This window comes from Coptis chinensis, chromosome 5, assembly GCF_015680905.1.
Source record: "Coptis chinensis isolate HL-2020 chromosome 5, ASM1568090v1, whole genome shotgun sequence".
Lineage (NCBI taxonomy): Eukaryota > Viridiplantae > Streptophyta > Magnoliopsida > Ranunculales > Ranunculaceae > Coptis > Coptis chinensis.
Window position 1 is genome coordinate 65,830,556 of NC_141460.1, and position 12,512 is coordinate 65,843,067.

At 36.0% G+C, this 12,512-nt stretch overlaps 1 long non-coding RNA gene across 1 annotated transcript; it reads left to right on the top strand.

Moving 5' to 3' along the window:
• Positions 1-264: 264 nt before the first annotated feature.
• On the top strand, positions 265-1,607 carry LOC147498400 (uncharacterized). Its single transcript, XR_015194291.1, has 2 exons — positions 265-686; positions 750-1,607. It is a non-coding gene; the product is annotated as an uncharacterized LOC147498400 (long non-coding RNA).
• Positions 1,608-12,512: the final 10,905 nt, after the last annotated feature.

Here is a 12,512-nt window from a genome sequence, read left to right on the forward strand (position 1 = left end):
CATTTGATTTAGGGTTATTTAGAGATTGATCCTACTTATTTAGGGGTATTTAGGTTTTAGCCCTAAATTTATCGATTATTAGGCTTTAGTTCTATTTCTATCTATTGACTTTGAGTCGTCTCAGTTGACCGTGGTCAAACCATTTTATAATAATATATTTTTCATTTTTTTAAATGGCCAAATTACCCTTCAGCTGGTGACTTCATTGGTGGGAGATTGTTGTAAGCAGGACTTTATTTTTTTAAAAAAAACAAACAATAATCCACGGTCAACTGAGACGACTTTTCTTCAAGCTATGGATTTGTTTACTGTTCTTCAAGCTGCAGTTGGTGCATCTTCTCCAGATACCCTTGCGAATTTGTCTCAAAGCAGTCATAGTAGTTTCTTCTTCTTCTTCTCCATCCAATTTATAGAAAAAACTGGCATCGAAACAACAAAATGCCGATAAATCTCGGAAAAATATCGGCACAAATTGGGACTGTTATGAAGAAGAGTTTGACGATTCAGAAACTTGTTTCATTGATAAGAAATATAGTGATGTTGTGTTACCCAAAAGTAAAGGGGCGGTTTTTGGGCATTTGATTTCTGAAGCAAATAGTAAGTTGGAGTATCAAATTAATGATGGTGATGGGAGTAGCCAACTGTTTGGGCTGGTTCTCGTCTTCTCGACGATGTTTTCACCCCCGGTAAATTTTTTTAGTTCCTAAAACTCAATATGATTACTTAAGATTGACTTGAACTTTTCTTAGATTTTAATCAGGGAATGAGCTCGATGTTTTCTATGAGGGGAAATCACATGTTATCGTGGATTGCAGACGATAATTTTGTTGTGGATGACAGTTTGGACCAACCTCCTGGTTGTGGTTTTCAAAAGAAACCAGTATCTGGATTTCAATCAGTGGGTGGAGAGAGAAGTTGTACAACTTTCCACTCTCCTATTGAAAATTTCTGATAGTCGCGGTCAAGAATCTCAACCAAGTTTGCCATTGCAACTATTTACTTCTTCGCCGGAAGATGACTCTCCTGCAAAGTTGGACTCCTCCAGGGGCTCCAGAAAATATTTCTCCTCTAACAGTAGTAATCCCATGGAAGAGAGGTCTCCTTCATCTTCTCCCCCTGTTGTGCACAAATTGTTTCCGCTGCGAAATGGATCAGAAATTATGAAGCATGAGAGTTTGTCAACCAGTGGAGAGGATAATGGGACTGCCGAAGCTAGTACAACACGTGGTTGGAACTCACCTATGGAATTCTTAAAATAGCTGAAAGGTAGTTTGGCCATTTTAAAAAAAAACGAAAAATATATTATTATAAAATAGTTTGACTATCTATTATAAAATAGATAAAAATAGGACTAAAGCCTAATAATCGATAATTTTAGGACTAAAACCTAAATACCTCTAAATAAGTAGGACCAATCCCTAAATAACCTTTTGATTTATTTTGTTTTGTAATAACTAGTTAATTTTCGTACTTGTTTTAATTTTAGTAACCTAGTTTAATTTTTGTTCATTGCATTTTGTAGGTAAGTAGTTAGTATTTGTTTATGTGATTGTTCTTCTATGCACGTATCGTTAAATTTAATGCATGATTAATTACATATTCTTTACCATATAGTTTTGCTTTTACGTATCAGCATGTTTAGGTATTTTACTGAACTATTTCATGAACCCCCTCTCTCAAATTGTTTGGGGGTAGTATATTTAAATTTAGCGCAATGTATATGCACGTATGAAAATGCATGCTTTAATTACATTTTTAGAAGTCTTGGGACAAAATATAAGACTCCTTGGGCCTTGATATGATTTATATCAATGGGATCCATAATGTAACTAGGTACCTGAAATTTTGAGGAATTTCAATATTTTGCGGAATTTCAGAAGCTAATCTTATGTAGAAATCCCACAATATATCACCCATGGGCTTTGTTTGTTTAAATTGGGATCCATAATGTAATTAGGAACCTTATATTTCGTGGAATATCAATATTTCACGGAATTTCAGAAGCTAATCATATATAAAAATTCCAAATCAAAAATAGAATTGTGTAGGAAACTATTCCTAAAAATATGTTTTTACACATCTTTTTATTTATCAACCATTTGGCCTTAGACTTAGCAACCAAACACTATAAATACAAGACCTAAGCATGTACTTTCATTACTAAAAACCCTAAACACATCGCTGCATCTTAGAGTGCTCCGTGCCCTCCCCAAGAACAATTAGAGTGCGACCCGCCCTCATATAATTCTTATCAGTTTTTACTTAAGCGTGCCCCGCGCCCTTGTAAGGCAATTCTTGAGCGCGCCTGCGCCTCCACTGCAAGCTTTCAGGCTCAGATTTCCAGGTTCTTCTTCTATCACTTCCAGTATTTCTTTTCTTTACTTGGTTGCCACCACTTCAAAAATTATATCGGAACAGTTTTCTTTTCTTTTGAGGATCTATTCCTTAATGACAATTACGGGTTCCACTTTAACGAGATGATGATGGAGCACGAATGGTACAACCTACTAATAAGACCTGATCAAACTTATTCTCCTTCTCTCACTACTTATTTTTATGAGCATGCTAACTTCTTTGCATGCCCTAATGGAGAATAAGCCATAAGAGTGATGTTAGATGACGAACCCTTTGAATTGACTAAGTACTTAATTTCTTTTTCATTAGGAATTCCTATCCCAGCCCAAGACACCCATGTTAATTATATTGATAATAATGCAAACCATTATGATTAGGTACACTTCCACGAGACCTATGGTGCAGGTATTTTTCAAGTCGAAGACCAAGGCCAACTAAACGTATCCCTAAGAAGCATGGCTCTTAATATGGGCCTTCCTATGCTTTTCCTTAAGTTAAATGTCCTAGGAGATTGGCACTTCACTTCTGCGGATCCTACCGCATGCAACACTTTCCTTGCTTTAGCTGAGGGACGTTGGTTTTAAGACTTATCCAAAACCATGGTAGCTAGTAATGCCAGAGCTCAGACTGTAAGGCATAGGTTCCTTCTTATGCCAATCACAGTCACTCGTATTATGACTTTCTTTTTTCCGAAATTCTGTTAACGTTTCACTGATTGGGTTAAGGTTGACACAATGCGCATGACCAATGCTATAGTTTGTTCTCTACGTGCTATGGTTTGACCTGGCTGGTGCATTTAACCACACCTAGTAGCCCCATATACCCCGTCCGACCAAATAACTTTAAATAGGTTAGCTAGGGTAGATGAGAATAGAAGGAAGGCATAGAAAATAGTCATAGATAGTCAAGACTTAAAAGAAGCCTCATTTATCAAGTGAGGAGCAAAGGAAGGATAATGCCTGATTAGCGAAACTATATATGGTAAAATTTTAAATTCCTATTAGAGTCCGCTTATGTCCCAAGCGATTTTTTAATTTCTGTTATCTCTATAATGGATGGAACTCATATAGGAGTTTCATCTGCATTTTATTTCTTTATATTTGTATCATTTAACTTTCTTTTACAGACGCTCCCATTTACAAGCACGTTTCTATGGTACTCTCTATCATTTTTTTTAATTCCATACTTTGGAGACAAAACATGATTCTGTTTGGGGGTGGTATAGAAATACGTTATAAATGTTTAAACACATATTAGGTTATATATTACATTTTATTTGTCGTATAAAAGTAGAAAAATATAAAAGTCATAAATATACTTTATAGTCTTTATATTATGCACTTAGGATAATGGTATTATTTCCTTTTTTCTGTGATGATATAGTCTAGAAATCTCAAATAGCAATAGAATTAAGTGTAGTTCTTAGAAACTTAGGTTAATTAATATGTAGGTAATAGTTATTGCATCTTTTCATTAACATCTTGCATGAGCATCTATGAGTATACTTGGCATTACTTTTCTGAGACCTAGGTTAGACTACTTAATTCTACATATCCTGTGAGAATCTAGCCTAAAAGCCTCATATGAGTGAATTTATGAGTAATAACACAAAGGAGAAATACAATTCGAGTAGAGAAATCACACATCCACTTGCTTGATCACCATACCATATCCTAAGCGAGAATTTAGGCCATCTCTAGATCGATATAACTAAAAATTTGTACCTATAAGTAATTATCAGCTAGTCACCTCACTGAGCATTTCATGTGATTGATCGACCTCAGCTCCCTTGGACCTCATTGAGATTGTGAGGAAATGTGTGCCCACTGCACACTGGAGTGAGCGAAACTTGAGTGGAAAAATTAGAGTTATTTTGTCTTGACACATTGTGAGGACTTACTCAAGGACGTTATTCCAAAGTTTCAGAAATGAACCTGCCATTGCATTTCATAGCATAGTTAATTGCATATATGTTTATCTTTAGATGATTTGATTATTACGCATATATTAGCTTAGGTTTCAAAAGAATTGTTCTTATTATATTGTTATTGAGATGTATAAATATCTGAGATTAATTAGGAAACATTACCTCACTTTATCTCTTAGTTGTTGTAGTATAAATGAAGTTTGTGAGTATCTTTTTTGGAAAACTCTCATGAGGCTATAACTCGTCCACTAGGGAATTCCTAGTGGTTTAAGGCATTATTGCATATGGTTTATGTAATCGCACTCTGCGAAACGAGAATAGTTAGGACCACATTTTTGGCCACTTATCTATTTTTATTTCACATCTTTGCTTGAGGACAAACAAAATGCTGTTTAGGGGTGGTGTGATAAGCACCCAAAAGTGTAGTTTAAACCACTTAATATTATTATACTTAGGCCAATTATGCTTATAATAAATGAGAGTTAGTACTGTTTACGTGTTTTTATGTATTTCAGGACTTGAAGTTGATTAGGTGACTAAAGACACCATTTTTGCATGGAAAATGAGTCAAGATGATTGCTGAGGAAGTTCTATGTTTAAAGCTCAAGAATCAAGAAAGAAAAACCTTTTCAAGCCTAGTCAAAGCTGGGAAGTCAAAGCCAATTCGGAAAGAAAAATGACAAAAAACCAGAAGAACTTCAAATGTGAGTATATTTGGACTCGGGACCTCGGAATTGGACCTACTTTATGTCAAAATGACCGGCTTAGAACCTGATTTCCAATGGATCCAGCCGAGCTGTTTGAAATAATTTCTAGTAGCAGTGGCCCCTTTAGACTTAACCTAATGGACTTTGGGCTCACATTAGAGGCCAAAAGTCCCCCTTCCAAGTCCATGCACAAAAATTGTAACTTAATCCTCTCCTATATAAAGAGGATTAGGGCTAGCCTCACAAAAGATGTAGAATACAATCCATAGAATAGAATAGTTTAGCTTTAGTTTAGGTTAAGTAGTTTAGTATTGTAGCCACCATTAAACCTTATCAAATAAAGCTTTAGAATTCAATTCCAATTCTTCTCTTTTACTCTTATGTCTTCTATTGATTGTTTAGTTAATTTTAATCCGATGACAGAAGCCTAAAACCTCCATTGGAGGGGGTTTATGAAGCCACGTGAGGATGATTGTTAGTAGTTTAGTTATTGATTTGTATTAGCGTTCCAAGTTCTTCTTTGTGAGTTTCTAGAGATAAAACTCATAACGGAGAACTAGATATTAGAAACCCCATTAAAGATATTTGTGGGGCTGCTAATCTTTCATGCTAATGAAACCTTGATCAGAGATGACTTGGTATTTACTAGGGATTTAAACAAGCAATTCGACAACTAACTAATAGTCAATTGAATTACGTGGTGGAATTTCCCCTCTCCAATATCTTCTCTCATCAATTAAATCACTGTTTAGCATCTTAAAAGTACTGTTTTTCATATCATATTACTCTCATTAGTGAAGAAGTTTAGCTAGTCTAGATAAGTATTCAAGTACGTGCAACCAAAAGTGAATCGAAAACGACTACTCCCCTTTATTTTATGATATTTTTGAGAGTATCTAAATCATTGTTTTCACATCTTTATCTACTATTCAAGCATCTCAATCTACTATCACTTCAATCTAAATATTCGATACTTATCAGCAGTTAAAAATTTATCAATGGAACAAATCTATGACATCCTTAAAATTGCCGACAAGAACCATAATTTTGTGGATATGCCAAAGCTAGATGAAGAGTTCTCTGAGTTCTCAAGAACATGTGAAGAACCACCACCCGACCATCATTCTTCCAAGTTAACACCTCTTGAAAGCCAACCTTCTGGCATAAAAAATCCATCAATTCATGAGGATTGCACCACTAAATCATTTCAAAGGAACCTCCAATTCGCACTTGAGTCCATTGCATCCGAGATCCTTCATAACTTTTTCAACCCTCCCAGTACTGAAATTTTTCCTAGCCCACCCTTCAAATGAATCCACCAATTTAGTTGATGAGAGCCCCGCTTTGATTGAAGTGCTTGGAAAAGATGAAGTAAAATCTATAGAGAAATGTGGATCCCAATTTAGCTCGGTCGTTGTAGACTTAACGATGGACGAAATCGATGATTTTCTTAAAGATGCCAACACTGAATCCAATTTTGTGGACACCTAAGCTAGAGGAAGAGTTCTTTGAGTTATTTGAGTTCTTGAGAACATGTGATGAGCCTATCATTTAAGTGGTTGAAAAGCCTAGTTTGTCCTATTTCACATCATCTGAGCTTCATGAAGGACAACTACTACCACGCTCACACTCTCTTAGACAATTCAACCATGGCGGGTTATTACATAAATTCAATTCTATGATGGGTTATATAAATTTTCTCTTATGATTCTGCATCTTACACTCTTAATGCATAATTTCATTCTATTTAGGGGTAAATGCGTTGTCATGTTTTTATGGATTGATTCCCAATTGTTTAGATTATTAGTTTATAGTTAAAATCATATCATCTAGGCCATCTTATGCATAATCTTGCGAAATTTGACATAAAATGACCCCACAGATAGTCCTGACTACATAAGACATATATTATTTTCTCGATGCTTTCCATTTCATTCTTATATCATGAGAGTTGATAAGCACCCAAAATTGTAGTTTAAAGCTCTTAATATTATTCCATTTAGGCCAATTATGTTTATAATAATAGGAGTTTATTACTATTTACTTGTTTTTGTGTATTTCAGATCTTGGAGTTAAATATGTGCATAAAGACATCACTTTTGCAAGAGAAATCAGTCAAAATGATTGCTAGAGAAGTTCTATGGTTAAAGCCCAAGTTTCAAGAAGAAAAAACATTTTAAAGCCTAGTCAAAGATGGAAAGTCAAAGTTAACTCGGGTAGAAAAATAACAGAGTCAACATAACTTTAACAGGTTGTATCTTTGGATTCAAACCTCGAACTTGGGCTTATTTTATGTTAAAATGACCGACTCAGAAAGAGCTTTCTAATGGTTTAGCCCTCAACCTAATCAGAGTAGTAAAATTGGACGAAAAGGGTATTGTAGAAAATTTCAACAGTAAGACCCTTTTGGAACTTAAGTATTTTGGTTTTAGGCTTGATTTAGTGTCCCAAAACACAGCTCCCAAGCCCATGCATGAAATTGTAACCTAAACCTCTGTTTTATAAAGAGGTTAAGGGCAAAACAAATCTCTTCTCCCCCATTAGTTAATATAATTTAGGGTTCTTATTGTAGCCACCAACTCCATTAAACACCTTCAAGTTTTCAATCAAGTTCAATTTCTTTTCAACCATAGTCTTATTACTATTGCTTTATGTTATTAAATCCAATGAAACAAGGCTAAATCTCCTAATAGAGGTGGTTCAATGAAACTTATGTGAGGATTATTCTATGTTTAGATTAGTTTCTTGTGTTATTGTACTTCAAGTTTAGTTCTTTAGATATTATTGAAATATAATTCTTTAGAACTAGCTTAGACTAGAGTTTAGAACTTCCATCAAAAAGATTTGTAGAAGTGCTAACTCTCACACTAGTCATTCTTTGATTAGAGATAACCTAGAATGGTTGGGGATGTAAAGAGATCGAACGTTTATTGCGAAGCATCACGTAACTTGATAAAGAATAGGTTTTTAATACAAGAACTAGCTAGTTAGTCATGAATAACTCTTGCATATGTGGATTAGAACCTTCTTTATATTCTCCTCGTATAAATTCTTATCAAATTTTAATTGATTGCTTATTGGGTTAATTTAAATTCAGCACTTTTAATATATTAGAATAAAAGTCATTACTCTCATGTTTTCCCTCAAATTAATTAGTTGAATTCGCATATGTTCTTGAATAATTTTTTTTTGGTAGATAAACAGGATTTTTAGAGAGGTCCCTTACCCCTTTTCATAAATAAAATGAGCTGATTACATCCTTGCATATTCTTTTCCTATTGCATCCTCATATACAGTTTTTTTTTACATCTTCTGAGAATGAACTAGGTACAGTCTCAATGAAACTTAGAGTAGGAATATTAGCTACTAGTGCATCTGCTAACCTATTGGCCTCTCTCTATATATATGTACAATAAAGAAGTCATCCAGCTGCCCTACATAATGGTTTATGTCGTCCATCATATTCTTTGCTTTCCATGGGTGCTTCGCATGGGGTTTCATGAATGAAATCACATTTGTTGAGTCTGTTTGGGCTTGGATCCTTCTTATGTTGTGTTATGTTGCTAGCTTTATCCCTTGCATCAACCCTTGCAGCTCAATAAGTGCAACTGTATTGTGCTCTGCCTTTCCATACGCTGCTGCTACAACTTGCCCATTATGATCTCTTATAGCCGCTGCCTATCCTCCCTCCGTACCTTGCTGTGTTCCATCTGTGTTCAGGATGTATACACCCTCTTCATCTCTTTCCCATTTGCACCACCTAATTTGCCTCCTCTCTGTTCCACATCTCCTCCATTCTATTTTTGTTCGGTCCCTCTTTCATCTTGAACTGACATTGATCGAAGCTTTATTTTTGTGTCACTCATCACCAATTGGATGATGTAATCTGCTGTTGCTTCTTTATTGTTAAATATCTTTTGATTCCTCTCTTGCCAAATGATAAGCACCCAAAACTGTAATATTAAACCCCGAGAGACATAGCATTTTGGTCGATTATGTGTTTAATAATCATGTAATAATTATATTTTCGTACTTTTGCAGGTTTCCATAGTTAACATGAATATAATGATAAAACATGCATCGAAGTACGGGAATACTGGAATATCTGAAGTCTTCCCACTCAGCCCAACAAAGCCTGACTAGAGTCGAAGTTTCCAAAAGAACAAAACCAGTGCAGAACGGGTCCACATATAAAGAAGCAGCAAACTTTCGAAGCTCATATATGATAAATCTGGATGTCGATGTTGGCTAGTGAACTGCCAGAGCAACCAAGGCGACAAACTCTAAGCAAAGACAAAAAGTTGTAAAAACACCAAAATCGGCGCCACCACTGGACACACCACGTGGACCCACTCTGCGGGACCAAAAGGCATGATGAGTCAGCATAGGCAGGTGGCAAGTGATGGTCATAATTTTGTGTCACCTTGCAAAAGGAAAAGACACGTACCAATTCAATGTTTGAATTGAATTGGGCTAAAAGACAAAACCATAACATAAAAGGACAAAACAAATTATAATAAGACAAAACTTTATAAATACAAAGTTTTGATCTTAACAATTGAATGAAACAAAACCTATTAATGTTGGGACTTCACGTGAAGGGTCTCCAGCCTATATATATGTGAGGGGGGTCTTCATTATTCGGCCTTCAGCATTTTATGTTTTAGCCTATACATTAGCTAGTTAATCGTCTGTAGTTTTCATTTTCAGCACTTACATTCCGTCCTTTTCATTCCAGCAGCTTAAATACTGTAAGTCATTTCTTCTTAATAAAAGTCATTTTTTTTCAAGTTTAATTCCTGTCCTGCATTTATTTATTTAATGTATACAACAAGTTTAATTATTCCTTCAATGACCATGAGCTAATCCCCTGGGGAGGGTTATCCGCTTCGTGAGAAATCCGGATTGACATTTTAATGTTCTAGAATCACTACTTAGGAATTAGGTGTAAATTAGACATCCGGTCCCAAAATGACCGAGATTTTTACAATTTTGAGGGTCGACGCCTCGAATAGTCTCGAGAGACCTAAAATGTCTCAAGCGACTCTGCAGTGTCGGGCGACTCTCCAATTTGTCCAGCTGATGTAGAATTGAACCAAGAGCTGAAATGATATTCCAGAGATGAAATATTAGTTCAACTCCTTATGCTAGTGCGATGCGACTCAGAGATGTGCGCGTTTTGCTAGGGATCAATACTCGACGTCGTCTCGGGTTTGTCTATAAACTCGAGACGAGTTAGAGCTATAGTGATGTGGCAATATAAACTGTTAAAAAATTATTCTTGCATGAGTATGGTTAACTCTCTCCCTATTTCTCTATCTTTATTTATTTACACCGAAATCATCTTTAGTAATTTACATTATTTACATTATCGTTAATTTGATTAAACCAACTAAAAAACCTAAAATCCTACTCACTAAAAGTTGTAATTTCATTTGTGAACCTTGCCGAGACCTAAGGTTTGGACGATCCCTTACTCGACTTATCCTACCAAACCCACGTGAGTAAGGTAACTTGACTAAACGGACGACTATACGGATTTTGGACTGTGGACTTCAGACTTAAGTATAAAACCCAATAAAAGTGGATTTAACGTTTTATCACCAAACTGCATATATGAACCCATTGAACAACAACTTCAGCGCATCTTTATCACATCCTTTTCTAGTAGCTTTCTCAATTACCCATTCTATCTCTTTTTTCCAATTCTGTCTTCTTTGCGTGTTGTAACCCGCATTAATAAGTAAGTGTTGCCATATATATGTCGAGAATGTACAGTGGTAGAATAAGTGTTATGTATTCTCTCTCTCCCTCCAACACAATACGCAAGTATCAGTTCTGATAACCTTCCTCTCCATTAGTACATCCATCGTTTTTAGTCATCCTCGAATAGTTAACCATGCTATGAATGAGTGCCTTGGTATTCTGTTTGAATACCAAACAATCCTATGCCACTGGTTGCTTTATCTTGTACTTCTCATGCTGTTGTATGTATCTTTAAGTCGGAAATCTCCATCAATTGAAACTGACCATATCACTCTATCTGCACCTCTTCTCAAGCTAACAACCTCTTCCATTTACATGACAATATCAGGTAAATGCACCCTTATATGATGAGGAATATTCCACTTCCTATCCTCTATCATGTTTGAAACAGTAGCATTTCTGCGACATGTGGAGTCATGAATAAGAGCATGCAGGAAGTACTTCTCAAGTATACTTGTTGGATGCCATGGATCAAGCCAAAACTTAGTTCCCTTACCATTCCCTATTTGATGATGAGCAATTGCAGCAGCTTGCACTCTATCCTTCATTAGATTCCTCCACACCCATGAGCAATCATTTGGTATTTTCAGTTGTCAGAAATCCCTGTTCTTGATCATGTTCTTCTTCATCCATTCCACCCACAGTGTCTCTTTATTGCTCATGATGTGACAGATGTGTTTGAGATTTGCTGCATGATTCAATGTACTGATGTTTCTAATTCCCAGTTCTCCTTCTTCATATAGGTGACACATATCCTCCCATCCAAGCAATGCATGAGAAGTGTTACCATCAGGCCCATTCCATAAGAAGTTCCTCAGAAGTTTATTGATATCATCAATTGTCTTTTGAGGTAGCACAAATGATGAAATCCAAAAAATTCTTGAATAATTAAGAGTGGAACGAATCCTTACTCGTATATTGCATGTCTTGTTTAGAGAGTAAGAGTAACTTTGATATAATTCTAAGAACGGTAGGATTATTACATCTTATTAGTATTATTTAGTATTAATAGTAGTAAAAGTATTGTTTTTAGGATTATCAAATGGTGCCGCTACCATCTTGATTGCTTCTAGACTGAATTCCGCTATTGCATTCAAGCGAAACAGCCCAAATTCACCCACCCACCCTGCTATTTTCGTTTATGTTTTTCTTATTTCCATAATTTTTCTGCTGGATTCGATACTGAGTTTTTAATTTTTTATGTATAGGTTTCATACGAGTTGAGAATTCATCTCCTGGAAACACTGTGACTCTCTTGGAAAATTTTGGAGTACTTCTGAGTAATCTCGAGGGTGCACGCCCCCTCTTCTGTCTCAATACACAGGTCGCATGCCCCTTATTTACTATTGTTTAGAGGGCTCACACCCCATTACCTAGTACTCATACTTTAAAGTTTTTACGTTAGTCCACGGTTGGCCTAAAGAGTACTACGCTACTCATGTGAGCCTAACCTTGTTTCCAAAAAGCCCAGTACTCAATTTTACAAGCCCAGTCCAGAAACCCAGTGTGCAAAGCCCAGAATAATTTGCAAAGTCTAGCCCATCCTATGAAGCCCAAATCCAATCAAATGTATGACCAAAATCCCAGCCCATTCGAATCAATTGAAGCCCACTAGAGAGAACCTATTTCTCCACTCCATACTTAAGGGGCGCACGCCCCCTATTTACACTACACCAAAGGGCGCATGCCCTTTGCTTGGTTATGATTTTTCTTACTTTTTCCAGGACACTTCTTGGTCCTAGAAACGTGCTGGTACG